The sequence below is a fragment of the Silene latifolia genome, chromosome 10 (assembly GCF_048544455.1).
Source record: "Silene latifolia isolate original U9 population chromosome 10, ASM4854445v1, whole genome shotgun sequence".
NCBI classification, from domain to species: domain Eukaryota; kingdom Viridiplantae; phylum Streptophyta; class Magnoliopsida; order Caryophyllales; family Caryophyllaceae; genus Silene; species Silene latifolia.
In genome coordinates, this window is record NC_133535.1 from 13,177,742 (window position 1) to 13,194,149 (window position 16,408).

At 41.4% G+C, this 16,408-nt stretch overlaps 1 long non-coding RNA gene and 1 other non-coding gene across 2 annotated transcripts; both read left to right on the forward strand.

Moving 5' to 3' along the window:
- Positions 1 to 5,605: 5,605 nt before the first annotated feature.
- On the forward strand, positions 5,606 to 6,247 carry LOC141607434 (uncharacterized). The gene is made up of 3 exons (XR_012526917.1): positions 5,606 to 5,719; positions 5,845 to 5,976; positions 6,084 to 6,247. It is a non-coding gene; the product is annotated as an uncharacterized LOC141607434 (long non-coding RNA).
- A 10,054-nt stretch (positions 6,248 to 16,301) lies between these two features.
- LOC141610352 (small nucleolar RNA R71) lies at positions 16,302 to 16,408 on the forward strand. The gene has a single exon (XR_012528255.1). It is a non-coding gene; the product is annotated as a small nucleolar RNA R71 (small nucleolar RNA).

The window sequence follows — 16,408 nt, forward strand, 5'->3', positions numbered from 1 at the left end:
ACGGACACTCCTCTCTCCTGCTTTACTCTTTCGAAACAAAAAAAAAAGAGAGGAAGCAGCAACGGGCGATTAAGGCGACGACAACAACCACACAACCACACCACCACTTCCACCACCGTGGCCACCGTTCTCATTGCCTCCATCACTCTCTTTAATTAGGTTAGTTTTTTTTTGTTTAATTTCAGTTTAATTAGTTTAATTTGTTAGATTAATTTGTAGTTAGTTTGATTAATTTGTGGTTAGTTTGTTAGATTTATTTGTAGTTAGTATGTTAGATTAATTTGTAGTTAGATTTAGTTTAATTTGTGTTTGAATTAAAAGGGAATGATTAAGGGGGTTTGTGTTTAGGTTTAGGGTTATGGGTGGGGGTTTGGTCGGCGGTGGGTGGCGGTGGTCCGTGGGTGGCGGTGGTCCGTGGGTGCGGTGGGCCTTAGTGAAACCGTCTCATTATTATTATTATTAGTATTAGTATTAGTATTATTATTAGTATTAGTATTATTATTATTATTGTTATTATTATTATTATTATTATTATTATTATTATTATTATTATTATTATTATTATTATTATTATTATTATTATTATTATTATTATTATTATTATTATTATTATTATTATTATTATTATTATTATTATTATTATTATTATTATTATTATTATTATTATTACTACTACTACTAATTAAACCGTCTTATTATTATTAATATTAAGCTAAGTGAAACCGTCTTTTGCATTAATGGAATTAGCTAAGTGGAACCGTCTTTTGGATTAAGAGAAATTATCTATTAGCTAAGTAGAACCTTCTTTAGGACTTGATTTTGATAAATTTAGTTTGATAATTCATGTTATTGATGAATTGAGGTAGAATAACCTTGTTATTTTTGTTTTTCTTTTCTCTTTTCAGGGTTGTCACCGCTACTGTTGTTGCTTCTTGTTTTCTTTTCATTTTTGTTTTTACTTGATTAGGTAACCTCCTCTTACCTGTTACCTTTTAAATTTACTAATTTTAGTTCAAATTATGTTACGGACTTTAGGATAGAAGCCTTTATTATGTGGTTGAATTGGGCTATTGATTGACTTAATTAATTTAGTACTTGATTGTGTTGTTGTTTGATTTGATGTTGACTTAGTACCGTTCAAGAATTACTCATTAGGAGTAATTCTTGAATAGTCCCCATTTTGGGATCGTCTTTGTACGTTCAAGTCATTTAGGTAGTAAACACGTACTTGTGATTTATTAATGAGGAATGAGTTTGGTGGCGATCCCTTTAATGTTCTCCGAATACATGTATATGTGTATTTGGAGAATCAAGGGAATTGTTTGCCAATTTTTTCCTCATTAATAAATTACAAGTGTGTTTGCTAGTGACTTGAAACGTACATTGACGGGTTTAGGTTGGAGTGATAAGGACCCCATTCAAAGATGGATTACTTATTGACAATATTTATATATTGTTTTCATATGTTTATTGTATAATGTGGAGTATAATGTTTAAATTTTGTATGTAATATTATTGTTATTTTTTAAAAATGTTTAAATTACTTTGGGGTCTTCTTTAGATTAAAATGAAGAGATTGGAACGTTCATGGATGTATGAAGGAAGATTAGACCATTCCAATAAGAAAAGACGTCCTACCGCTAGATTTATAAAGGGTGTTAGCGAGTTTATTGAATTTGCTAAACAACAAGATGAATATGACTTGGTAGACAAAAAACTTAGGTGCCCTTGTGCCAAATGCAAAAACCTGAAATACCAACTTGACATTGTAGTAGAAGAACATCTCATTATAAACGGGTTTAAGCCAAATTATTACAATTGGATTTCACATGGAGAAGCATATTCTCCAATTCATGAACAAACTCACACCCAACAAATACAAAATGATGAGAACCCATATAGAGAGATGGTTGTTGATGCTATGGATTCCACTATTTTTAATAGTGATGACCATACAACTATTTCTGAAGAACAACCGCCACACCCACAAGCAAAAGCCTTTCTTGACATGTTAAAAGCCTCGAAAAAACACTTGTATGAAGGAAGCAGAATGACATTGTTACAAGCCGCTTCTAGGCTAATTACCTTGAAATGTGAGTTCAATATGCCATTTGTTGCTGTTGATGGCATTGCCTCGTTACTTGAGGAATCTTTCCCCGATGATAATATCATGACCCGAAGTTTCTATACTACCAAAAAAGTAGTTAAAGGTCTTGATTACCGCATGAAAAGATTGATGCATGTCCCGAAGGATGTATGCTATTTTGGAAAGATGATGCTTTGCTTGACAAATGTAAAGATTGTGGGGCGGATATATATGAGACAAGTGAAGGAGATACTGATTTTGGTGTTGAAAAAAGGCAACGGTAGTAAGAGGGCCAAAAGAGTAAGAAACCAATAGCATGTAACCAATTGTTTTACTTTCCTCTCGCACCAAGACTTCAAAGAATTTATGCCACCAAAAACATTGCCGAACAAATGAGATGGCACAAAGAAAACACACGTGCTCCGGGGAAGATGAGTCATCCTAGTGATGGGGAAGAATGGAAACGATTTGATCGAGATGTATCCCGATTTTGCCAAGGAACCCCGCAATGTACGACTTGGCTTGTGTACGGATGGATTTGATCCTTTCGGTAATTTTGGGAGGAAGTATTCTTGTTGGCCCGTTATGGTCACGCCATACAATTTACCACCTTGGTTATGTATGAAAAGACCATTTATCTTCTTGTCACTTATTGTTCCCGGACCAAAAAGCCCAAAACGTAATTTGGATGTTTATTTACAACCATTGGTGGAGGAGTTGAAATATTTGTGGGAAGTTGGGGTGGAAACTTATGATGTGTCTAAAAAACAAAATTTTCAACTTAAAGCTTCCCTTTTGTGGACAATAAATGATTTTCCCGCCTATGGTATGCTATCTGGGTGGTCTACACAAAGACAAAAAGCATGTCCTTGTTGCATGGAGGAAAGTAAAGCATTTTGGCTTCCTAATAGCAAGAAAATAAGCTGGTTTGATTGTCATAGATGCTTCTTACGAGAGGGAAATCCACATAGGAAGAACAAGAAAGCTTTCACAAAAGGTAAAGAGGTGCTTGATGCCCCTCCGAAACGAGTGCCTGGGGATAAGATATCGAAGACGGTATGTGATTTACCATCCCCTATTGATGGTACCGAGGAAGAATTTAAAGAATTGAAAAAGCAGAAAAACGGTTGGTTTAAAAGAAGCATTCTTTGGGACCTTCCTTATTGGAAGACAATGTTGATAAGACATAATTTGGATGTAATGCACATAGAAAAGAATTTCTTTGAGCAACTAATTGACATGATCATGGATGTAGAAGGTGAAAAATGTGATAGCATTGCTTCTAGAAAAGATTTGCAGAAATTTTGTCATCGTCCCAAATTACACATTCGCGGCGACGGGTCTAAGCCAACATCCATTTTCACTCTCGACAAAGCTAAGAGAAAAGTATTGTGTGAGTGGTTACAAAATTTGAAGTTTCCTGATGGGTATGCATCAGATTTTAGTCGATGTGTTGATCTTAAGAAGCTGAAGTTGCAAGGCTTGAAAAGTCATGATTGTCATGTATTCATGGAGCGATTATTACCCGTTGCTTTGAAACACCTCGTGCCGACAAACGTTTGGAATGCAATTGTTGAGATTAGTCAATTCTTCCGAGATTTATGTGCCTCTTCAATATGTGTTGATGACATGATTCGTCTAGAAGAGCAAATACCACATATATTGTGTAAGCTTGAAATGATCTTTCCTCCTGCATTTTTAACTCCATGGAGCATCTACCGTTCATTTGCCATATGAAGCCAAAGTTGGGGACCCGTCAATATAGGTGGATGTATCCATTTGAAAGGTAATTAAGATAATCTAGCTACTTTTAAATTAAAATTAATAATAATAACTAATCTAGCTATTATATGTTAACTTTATTATTAATAAAATTCATCATTAACTTTTATAGGTTTCTTAATCATTTGAAGAAAAAATTGGTAATAAAGCTAGGGTGGAAGGTTCTATATGCAATGCTTATTTAACGGAAGAGATTGCAAACTTTTGTTCTCTTTACTTTGAAAAACATATAGAAACCAAAGCAAAAAACTTGAATGTTGAGAAACCGGATGAAGTAGACGGAAGTTTACCCGAATTTTTTCAAACTCAAGATGATGAAGGGTGTTCATCAAAGGGGCAAACAAGATATTTGGATGATAAGGAGTATAATCGTGCCCACCTTTACGTGCTATCTAATTGTGACCTCTTGGAGCCATACGAAACACAGTTTGTTAATGATTTCATTCAGAGGAATCCTAATATAAGTAAGGATGATGTTTGGGACAAACATGAGGACCAATTTCCATCATGGTTTCAGAAACATGTAATTGAGTTGAATATTCAAGATGATTTGATAAGAAGTTTGGCTTTTGGTCCTTCAAAAATGGTAAGAACGTGGAATCGATACTCGGTTAATGGGTTTAATTTTCAAACATTCAACCACGGTAAAGGTAAGGCTAGGTGCAATTGGGGGGTTACTATTTCTTCTCTTGATGACAACGAATACTATGGTATAGTTGAAGATATCTTTGAAATTAGTTATAGTGGACGTGACCGAGCTTATAAAACTGTCTTATTCAAGGTTGACTGGAAGGATAATTCTGTGGCTGGAATGAGAGTACATGAACAATACAAGCTTGTAGAAGAGAATCGTACTAGAACATACTCTAAGTATGATCCATTTATACTTGCACATCAGGCTCATCAAGTGTATTTTGCTACTTATCCAAGCACAACAAATGATAGAAATCAAAATGCATGGTGTGCAATCTTTAAGACAAAGGCACGGTCACAAGTTGATACAACTTTTTTCCAAGAAGAAAACATTTCAAATGAAACGCTTTTGTCTCCACCCGATGAAATCAACTATGAGCATGAGAATAAAGATGGTGAAGACATGGAAGAGGAAGAATATTATGATGTGGAAGAGAGACTGCCGGGGGAGGATGAAGCGGAGGAGGAGGAGGAGGAGACAAGGGAAGAAGAGGAGGAGAGGAGGGGGGAAGATGAGGTGAGGAGGAGAAGGGAGGAGGAGAAAAGGAGGATGGACGAGGGGTTTGGAGATGAAGATGATTATGATGATGATGATGACGATGATGAGGATGAGGAAGAGGATGAGGATGATGATTAAATTGGTATAATTTTGTATTCCTCAAGAGTAAATTATTAAAATTTAGAAGTCTATATAATTTTCATTTATCATTATTTGTGTTAATTTTTATTTGTATTCTTTGAGATGGGCTGGAGCGGTCGAGGTAGGAAGCGTGGAGGCGGCTCGGGAGGAGGACAGAGTACGCGTCCGGAGCGGAGGAGGAGTTTGTGCGGGAGGATCCGATGCGGATAGACGGTGACGGTGAGAGAGCGCGACGCTACCGACGAGCCAAAGACGTGCCGATACGGTACACTTCGGATCATCGGATGATTCTTGAGCCGACGGGATTATGGTAAGTTTTATTCTTTATTAGTCTACTATTTTTATTTCTTTTTTTTTTTTTTGTAATTTTACATGTTCAAAATAAATGCAGGTTTATGGACGATTGCGTGATACGAGGTGTCACGAAAAGCACGAAGACTAATTTCGTGGGTCCAATTCCTACATCGTGGACACAAGCTTCTCATGCATAAAGAGAGGCGTGGTTCAATAACTTTCGGGTATATATTTTCCGTAATTCTTTGTTTTAGAAACCAAATAATTAATTTTGATAAATTTTTTAAGAACCAAGGTTATACTTTTATTTTATACTAATATGAAATTTTGTCGCTTTTTTTTTTTGTAGTTATCATTTGCTTGGTCACCGTCTCAAGAACAGAATGTCCGTATCGGGTACAATGACGCGTCGGTACTCGACGATATCGGGACGTGATTTGGAAGGTAGTTAGGCGCCCAAAGGAACCAGACCACATGAAAGGTATTTAATTAACTTGTTTTGTTATTTGTATTAATTAGCTTATACTCTCTTATATTATAAATAATATCAGTAACTTATTAGTTATGATTTCATATGTGTAATTGCAGGTGACAAGTATGAAGGCTTAATAAAGCATACCAAAAGTGAAGCTTTTCAGAAGAAGTCTAAGCAAGCATCCCTCAACAAAAGAGGAGGAAAGGAAGACGCCGTGAACGAGCCTACTCATTACGCGGGTTCACGATCGTTCTGGAATCGTATGTTGGGTGTAAGTACTTTGTCTATTATTTTACACTTTTTTTTTGTTTTCAATGCAACATGTTTATTTTATGTTAGATTTTTTGTTGATTTTATAACATGTATGTTTTGTTTTTTCATTCGAGAGAGGAAAGAAGAAGTCACAAATAGATTGCGACGATGATCGAACTGTTTCTGGACACGCATTCCAGAGTTGACGGAAAAGGGGTTAGAACTTGGACTAAGCCAAAAGACAAGCAATTATATGTAAGTTTTCCATAACACTTAATTTTTGTTAGTTTATTCTCTTTTAAAATGTCGTATATAAGGTGGTTACCATATTAACTTACTACCATTTGTTTAATATTGTAGGAAGCATTTGAACGAGAAAAAGCCGCCAATCCAGAAAGACCGGACAATGACATATGGTATGAGTTGGTGGATGGCTTCAAGAAAGGGCACGTGTATGGTACCGGAAGTTCAACACCGGCTTTCTATGAGAAAACGCGTAGAAGATCGACTTCAACAATTCCCAGCAACACGTATCAACCGGGAATTATTAGTCAACTTCAAAGTCAAATAAGAGAGCGTGATGAACGTGATGCCAAACGTGATGAAGAACTTGCCAAACGTGATGAAGAATTCCGGCAAATGAAGGAAAGAATGGAAATGTTTGAGAATTGGTGGCAAGGTTGTAACCCCGGACCTAGATCCAACTACGATCCAAATGATCCGCATGGTCCACATGGGGGAGTGGAGCCGGTGTTGGCTTCCAAGTAAGATGATTTTTGCATGTAAGTTTGTAAAACTTGAACACTTTAGACTTGAACATTTAGAATAGCTTAGCTTGTAAAACTTTCATTTTCAATATATGAAATGAAGTTTGAGAAATTGGGAGGTGTTGGGTTGAAATGTATGGTGTTGTGTGTGTTGAAATGGGATGTATGGTGTTGTGGAACATCGGTTTGTATGCAGGTTGTAAATATTTGGCTAGCAATGAAAACGAAAAAAACCACCAAAACATACAGTAGCTTTGGCGACCGAATTGGGATTTGCGACGAAATTGATCGCCAATTTGGCGACTGATTTCAAGGTAGTCGCCAAAATGGCGACTGAATTGCAGTCGCCAAATCCCAATTCAGTCGCCAAATTACATCACCAAAAATCGCTCGTCACCCAAAAAAGGCGACTGAATTGGCATTTGGCGACTGCTATTCAGTCGCCAATTTGGCGACTACTTTTAATCAGTCGCCAATTTGGCGACTACCCTATCCGTCGCCATTTTTGGCATTTGGCGACTGATTTTTCAGTCGCCAAATTTGGCGACCGACTTTAGTCGCCAAAGCTAGAAAAGGCGACTAAGGTCCGCGACTGACGTTTGGCGACGATTTGATCGCCAAATTGATTTTGGCGATCGATTTCGATCGCCAAAATCGAAATCGCTGTTTAATTCTTTTTTTTTTTGTAGTGATACAAATATAAACAAATATTCACAAAGTGGATATTTCCCTCCCTACACTTAAACATTACTCGTCTCCGAGTAAGTCTCCAAGGGAACAAGTCTAGGGAGAGAATAGGTAAAAGAAAGGAACATATTTTTGTAATTTTGAAATTTAAGAAAATAAAAATAACATATTTTTGGTATTTTTGTTTTTGGAAATTAAAATGCATGTTTTTGGTTTTTTTTTAGGCCCTCCCCACACTTATTCATTTACATGGGAGGGCAAGTTGGAGAAATAAAAGAACTTGTTTTTGGGTTTTTGAATATTTGAAAAGAAATAACATGTTTTTGTATTTTTTTTTTTTTTTTTTTCAAATTTTTTTGTGGTTTTCAAATAATTATGCAATGCATGATCTAACCTATATGCAATATTGAAATACGATGCAAGCTACACTATATGAATGCAATAACTAAATGTGACAATATATTACAAATTTGAAATCTAATGCAATTCTATATGAATGCAATTATATGAATTTCTAACTAAATGCATACAAAATTTAAATATGAATGAGAAGTTTGGATTGTTGGGAAACATACTTGATATTTGGATTGGGAAGGGAGCAAAGATAGGCCAAACGCGAGGCCGTTTAGGACTCAAGGTCCCCGTCATCATCATCATCATCATCCCCGTCCACCGTTCCAAATTCGGACTCCCTAAGGAAGTCGTCGGTGTTCATGGGAACGGTGGAGTCGCCGAAACCCCCGCCGGACGCAATGAAGCCGCCCGTGACCGTCCCGGAGGCACTCCCAACCTCGGGGTTGGTGAAGATGGAGGGGGTACTTCCAAACCATTGAGCATCATGCCCCTCCTCTTGAGAAGCGGGAGGGGGAAAAACCGGGGCGGCAAAGTAATCCGGCCGGATATTGATGTCGGCGTAGACAAACCGCGCATCCTTATAGTAGCCACCATCCGGCTCAAGGTAGTAAGAAGGGTGGAGGTGGGAAGGATGCTCGTAGTTCCTCCTCATGTAATCGTCGTAGATCGGAAATTGACCCACGGAGGTGTCATAGTAAATCCGATCCAATCTTGTTCAATACCTCTCCTCTCAGTGGCGGCGGTTTGCAAACCCAACCGCATGTCACTCATAAACGTGACCAAGTCGGCATGCATGGGAGGCGGGGGAGGAGGAACGTTGCTTGAAGAGCCTTCACCGAAATTACCCCCCCCCCCCCAAGGTTGAGGTTGGAAGGTGGGCGGTCGGAAGGAGGGCATGGAGTAGTGGAGAGTGGATGGAGTTTCCCTCCGGTTGTCACGACCATAGGTGATGGGGTTGGTCGGGGGAGGTTGGGTCTCATCGGCCTCCTCCTCAATCTCAAGGAGGTAGGATTCCTCTCCGGGCTTGATTTTGAATTTTGAGGCGTTGGGAATTGGGACGGAGTTCTTCTTTTGCACTTGCCAATAATCGACCCCATCAAAAGGATTGGTTTTAATCCACTCGAGGTTTTTTGTTAACCAAATTTTGGTGATGTAGGTCTCCCCCCGGATCCACCTCAAGTTGTTCAAGTTCACCGGGCGGTCAAGTCTCTTAGCAATTCGGGTTATTATCCCACCCACATGAAGAGGGACTTTTTGCCCCGGCGAATTAGAGAGCTTTTGCAAGTGGAGGGCCAAATGGTGACCCACATTGATTTCATAGGGGGCCGGGGTGGTGAGTAAGTAAGACCCCAAAATCTCCAATTCGGTAACCCGAAAAACCCATGGCTCATGGGTTGCAAAGATAGAACCTCCCACAAAACGATGCCAAATGCGAATGGGGACATTATGACACGCAATTTCCGGCCTTTTTACGCCGGTTTGGTCATCCAATCCCGAAATGGCCTTCCACACCCTAGAAAAGTGAGCGGTCTCGGGTGCTTTAAATTTTGGGGGATTGTTGAGGCCGAAAATTCGGCACAATCTACCAAGGGACAAAGAGTGATCACGGTTCATCAACCGGAAGTGCACTTGGTCGACCATACGGGTTTGTCGGTGCTTATCAAGACGGAAACTACTAAGGAATTCCCATGTGAGGCGGGGATAAGTTTACTCGTGCAAATCATACAACCCTTTCATACCGACACCCTTAAACAATTCAAAAATTTCTCCATCTAATCCCATATTTCTCATAGCCGGTCTACAAATGAACTTAGTCGGGGTCAAGGGGCGATTTTTGAACAAGATAAATTTACCTTTTTGCTCTTGTGTGACGAACTCGACATCCGGGAAGTCGGGATCCGGGTTAGTGTCACTCGCCGCCGCCTCGACCAAACGTCATTGTGCTTCCGCCATTTCTGATCTTGTCCTCTTGTTTGCCATTTTTGATGAAGGAAGGATGGGTAAAAAGGGAAGGAGGAGCAAGGGAATGAAGGAGGGTGAGGTGTGGAGGTGGATTAATGGTGATTTGGGTGGTTTTTGAGGTGATGGAGTGAGGTATGAGGGAGGAAAAGGGAAAAAATGAAGAAGAAAGGAAAGATAGAATGAGATTAAGGGGGAGTTCGGGTTGATTTTTGGGCGTTATAAAGAGTCCCTGCCGGTTGGCGAACCGGCAGCCGGCCTGCCGGCAGGGGATTTGCCTCAATTTTTTTCAAAAACCAAATTTCGTCCAAATAATTTCAACGCGCTGCCGGCGGAGGGCACCGGCTGCCGGTCCACCGGCAGAGCGTACCCCTATACCCTTTTTTAGATCATCAGTGATTCCCCTGCCGGTGGGCCGGCTGCCGGCCTGCCGGCAGGGAATTCCTTCTTCTTCAATTCTCCAGTTTTCATTAACGTAATAGATCCTCTATCGGTGGGCCGGCTGCCGGCCTGCCGGTAGGGAACCCTTCCCTCAATGTTTCCTTCATTTTTTTGGCTAAGCATGCGCTCCTCTGCCGGTAGGCCGGCTGCCGGGCAACCGGCAGAGGATTCTCCTCCTTCAACTTTTCATTGATTTCCAGCAAGCATGGATTCTCCTCAGCTTAATTTCTTCAAATTTTTATCAAAAATTTTCAACGCGCTGCCGGTGGAGGGCACCGGCTGCCGGTCCACCGGCAGAGAGTTACACCACTTCATTTTCAACTTGTTTTTCCTCTATTCCTCAACAAGCAATTTCCAATTCCTATACTTTCCCATTTTTCGAGTTTTCAACTTTCAAACCGACGGTTCGTGTCGGGATCTTGGGCGAGGCTAGGGTTCCCACCTTCAAATTCAACTTCGTCAAGAATGTTCAATCCAAACTATCTCAAATTCTATCTACATGCATGCTATTTACAAATGGTGGTTCTTGTGGAACACCACCAAACCATGACACGATCAAGATTTTTAACTTGCCCTCTCCTTGGGGAGGGGTTCCCCGAGATAGAGCACTTCAATTGGACCTTTGTTGTCACCGTCATAGTAGCGTTTGATTCTTTGACCATTGACCCTAAACGTTACTCCTTCTTCACTCCAAAGCTCGAAAGCACCATAAGGGAATATTTTCATCACTTTAAAGGGTCCGGACCATCTTGATTTGAGCTTGCCCGGAAACACCTTGATTTTGGAGTTAAAAAGGAGAACGAGGTCCCCAACACTTATCTCTTTTTTCATGATTTTCCCATCATGCCATTTTTTCGTTTGATCCTTGTAAATTTTGGAGCTCTCATAAGCCTCCAATCTCAATTCTTCAAGATCATTCATTTGGAGAAAACGTACTTCTCCGGCGGCATCAAAGTCAAAATTCATTTCTTTAAGAGCCCACCAAGCTTTGTGTTCCAACTCCACCGGCAAATGGCAAGCTTTCCCGTACACAAGCTTATACGGGGTGGTGCCAAGGGGTGTCTTGAAGGCGGTTCTCAATGCCCATAAGACATCCGGGAGCTTTTGGGACCAATCTTTTCGGCTCTTGTTGGTGACTTTCTCCAAGATGGCTTTAATTTGGCGGTTAGAAACTTCCACTTGCCCACTAGTTTGAGGGTGGTAGGCAAGGGCGGTTTTATGCCGCACTCCATGCGATTCAAGTAGAGCTTTGAAAGTACTTTTGCGAAAATGAGATCCGCCATCACTTATGACTACTCTTGGTGTTCCGAACCTTGGGAAAATTGTGCCTTTGAAAAGCTTCATCACAACCTTGCTATCATTGGTGGGGGCGGCAACCGCTTCAATCCATTTGGATACATAATCCACCGCGACCAAGATGTATTCATTTCCACAAGAGTTGGGAAAGGGTCCCATGAAGTCTATGCCCCAACAATCAAAAAGCTCAATCTCCAATATATTAGTCAAGGGCATTTCACTTCTTTTCCCAATGTTCCCAACCCTTTGGCAAGCATCACAAGATTTAACCAAGTAGTGGATGTCTTTAAACATGGAGGGCCAATAGAATCCACCTTGGAGGATCTTGGCAATTGTTCTAGAGGTGGCCAAGTGTCCCCCATAGGCGGAATTGTGAACCCGGTCGACAATCTCCAAGCCCTCCTCTCTTGAAACACATCTCCGGAACATTCCATCCCCACACTTGCGAAACAAATGTGGGTCATTCCAAAAGTATCTCCTAACATCATTTCTCAACTTCCGCCTTTCTCTTTGTTCCATTTCATCCGGCAAGAAACCACTCACAAGGTAGTTTGCAAGATCCGCAAACCAAGGGGTCTTGACGGTAACTTCCATGAGTCCATCATCCCGCAACCACTCATTGATGGGTCCACTCTTGTCTTGTATCCCATGGTCTTCAACGGTCAATCTTGATAAGTGGTCGGCTACAACATCTTCCGACCCGGCCTTATCCTTAATCTCTAAATCAAATTCTTGGAGAAGTAGGACCCATCTCAAGAGTCGGGGCTTTGCATCTTTCTTCACCATCAATTGTCTCAAGGCGGTGTGATCGGAGTAAACCACCACCTTGGACCCAACAAGGTATTGTCGGAACTTCTCTACGGCATGAACAATTGCCAACATTTCCTTTTCAGTTGTAGCATATCCACATTATGTTTGGTCAAGAGTCTTGCTTGTGTAATAAATCACATGATGCTTCTTATCCACAACTTGCCCAAGTACCGCACCAACCGCGAAGTCCGAAGCATCACACATTATCTCAAAAGGAAGGTTCCAATCCGGGGATCAGATTATTGGTGCCGTGACCAATGCTCTCTTCAACCTATTAAAAGCTTCAAGACAAGAATCATCAAACACAAAGGGGAAATCCTTAAGGAGTAATGAGGTTAGGGGCTTTGCTATTTTTGAAAAATCCTTGATAAAACGCCGATAAAACCCGGCATGGCCTAGAAAACTTCTCACTCCCTTAACATTGGAAGGGGGTGACAAGTTCTCTATGACCGCAACTTTGGCCCCATCGACCTCAATACCCCTACTTGAAACGATGTGACCGAGGACAACCCCTTCCTCCACCATGAAATGGCACTTTTCCCAATTAAGGACGAGGTTATGCTCCTCACACCGTTTCAACACATAAGCCACGTTCTCAAGACCAAGCTCAAACGAGTCTCCATGGACACTAAAGTCGTCCATGAAGACTTCCATGCTTTTTTCAAGGAAATCGGAAAATATTGCCATCATGCACCTTTGGAAGGTGCCGGGCGCATTACAAAGCCCGAATGGCATCCTACGGTAGGCATAGACTCCTATTGGGCAAGTGAAGGTCGTCTTCTCTTGGTCATCCGGGTGGATGGGAATTTGGAAAAACCCGGAATAACCGTCTAAGAAGCAATAGTATGCATGGCCCGCGAGCCTCTCTAGCATTTGGTCAATGAAGGGAATTGGGAAGTGGTCTTTAAGAGTGGCGGCATTGAGCTTGCGGTAGTCAATACACATACGCCACCCGGTCATGGGTCTAGTAGGTAGGGTGGTGTCATCCTCTTGTTCAACCATTTGTATACCCCTCTTCTTTGGTACCACGTGGACTGGACTAACCCATTTGCTATCGGTAATTTGGTATATAATACCGGCCTCTAGGAGTTTCAACACTTCATTTTCACCACCTCGGCCATCTTTGGGTTAATCCGCCTAAGACCGTCAACCTTGGGTTGACTCCCCTCTTCCAAAACTATTCTATGCATGCACAAACTCGGACTTAAGCCCTTGATGTCATCAATGCTATACCCAAGTGCCCCTCTATGAGTTTTCAAAATTTCCAAAAGCTTCTTTTCTTGGGACTCACTTAGGTTAGCATTAACGATCACCGGGTAGGCCTCTCCCTCATCAAGGAAAGCATACTTGAGTGAGGGAGGCAAGAGTTTGAGTTGTACCTTTGGAGGGAGAAAGCCCTCCACTTTCTTCAATAGTTCCTCATCAACTTCATGATCCTCTTTCATTGCCTCATCATGCAAAGTGATTTGAAAAACCTCTTCCATCTCCGCTTCTTCACGGGCTACTTCATGAACTACTTCATCAATTACCTCAATTGTGCTCAACCTTTCTACTCTTGGACCTTTCATCAAATTTGGGAGGTTAAACTCGACATTGTTGCCCTCAATTTGGAAGGTTAGCCGCCCATTCTTCACATCAATGATAACTCCTCCGGTAGCCAAGAATGGCCTACCGAGGATGATGGGAGTGTGGCTATCCTCCGAAATATCGAGGACAACAAAATCGGCGGGAATTAAAAGCTTTCTAACTTTGACGGGTACGTCTTCAAGCACCCCCATAGGGTGCTTGACGGACCTATCCGCCAATTGGAGAGTCATTGAGGTGGGAGCAAGGTTTTGAATGCCGATTCTCTTGGCAACCTTCAAAGGGATAACACTTACACTTGCTCCCAAATCACAAAGAGCTCTAGATATGGGCACACCACCTACGACACATGGGATTGAAAAGCTCCCCGGGTCACCAAGCTTAGTGGGCATTTTATTAAGGATATGAGCACTATATGCCTCTTCCATAGCCACTATTTATTGGCCACCCAAGACTCTTTTCTTTGTCAAAATATCTTTTAAAAATTTTGAGTAGGTTGGCATGTTCATTATCACCTCCGTAAAGGGTAGGGTAACCTCAAGTTTCTCAAGCATGTCACAAAACTTGGCATACTTAAGGTTTTCCCTACTCTTTATGGCTCTTGAAGGGTAAGGAATTTTAGGAACAAGTTGGGAATTTGAAGATACCTTGGGAGGAGCCGAATTCCTTGTTACCTTTTTAGATTGTTGCAAAGGTACCTCTTCAATAGCTTCCTCCTCATAAGGGAGGTCTTCAACATACCCATCAACATCCTTGCCCTCTTGAATTACCTTTCTAGCCAAATCTTCACACGTTTTCTTCCCGTTCTTGTCTTCTCTAGCTTTACCCAATTGTTCAACGGGTGAGCTTCCCTCTTCATCAGTTACTTCCAACTCATCCCTCATGGGATCTTCATCCATTTCTACCACAAGGTCCTTGTAGGGGTCCTCAAGCTCTACACCACTCCTTAGCACTACTGCATGAGCATGGTGGCTATTTGAGGCATCCTTGGAGCTTTGTCCTTGAGCCAACAAACCACCGGGCGGCCGTTGAGGGTTAGCCATAGCATGAGAAGCCATCCTAGATTCCATTTCCCTCATGTCCTTAAGGAAGGTAGCCCTCAAATTTGCTTGTTCTTGTTGAGTAGCTTTAGCAAAATTAGCTATCTCTTGGCTATGTTGAAGTTGCATGTTCTTTATCATCTTCAAAAGCTCAACTTGAGAGAGCTCACCTTGGGGTTCTTGATGAGGTTGGTTGGCTATGGGTAAAGGGAACCCATAGTCATACCGAGCATTGGGACCTTGGTTGTTGTTTTGCCCCACTTGAAAGTTAGCTCTAGGACCGTTGTTGTTGAAGTTTGATCCTTGACCTTGCTCTTGAAACCCTTGAACATACCCTTGCCCAAACCCTTGGTTCGCTTGATTCACTTGATTCCCTTGGTAAAACCCTTGGTTGCCTTGATTTCCACCTAAATCTTGGTATCCTTGTGCTTGGTTCCCATAACTTTGGTTTTGATTGTTGTTTTGCCATTAGTTTTGATTTCCGGGATTAGGTCTTGGGTTAGGGAATATTCCCCTTTGTTGAGCAAAACCGGGTGGGTTGGTTGGGGCTTGTGGTTGAAGGTGTTGTGGGTTTTGAACATTGGTGCTTTTGTAGCTAAAGTTGGGGTGGTTCCTCAAACCGGGGTGGTAGAAATTGGTATTTGGATTGTAGACATTCGGGTTGTTGTAAGGTGGTCTCGTGGGTCTTGAATTGTTGTTAAAGGCTTGGAAAGCGTTAACCTCTTGAACATTCTCTTCATAGACCCCATTGTAATTGTTGCCACACAAGTCATAAGTGTGGCCACTTCCTCCACAAAGTTCACAACTTGCGACTTGAGCCACTTCTTCCATGGGTGCCCCATATGAGGTTGCGGCTTGATTCACTTGATTTCTTGAAAACTTCTCAAATTTTTTTGTGAGTAAGTCAAGCTTGCCATTTGTCTCGGAGTTGGAGGCATTTTCCTTAGGAAACTTCCCATTCCTTCTTAGCATGTTCCCTCTAGAACCATAGTTTGCCTCCGAGTCTACCATTTTCTTGATCAATGCCGTGCCCTCTTCATCATTCAAGTGATCAAATCCTCCCCCCGCGGAGGCATTTACCATCTCCTTAGTCCTTGGTAGCAAATTTTGGAAGAAAGTTTGAGTGATGTACCATTCCGGTATTCCATGGTGGGGGCAACTCGCTATCAAGTCTTGATAACGGTCCCAAGCTTCACCCAAGGACTCCCCATTCTCTTGTTGGAACGTATGGATCTCATTTCGGAGCAT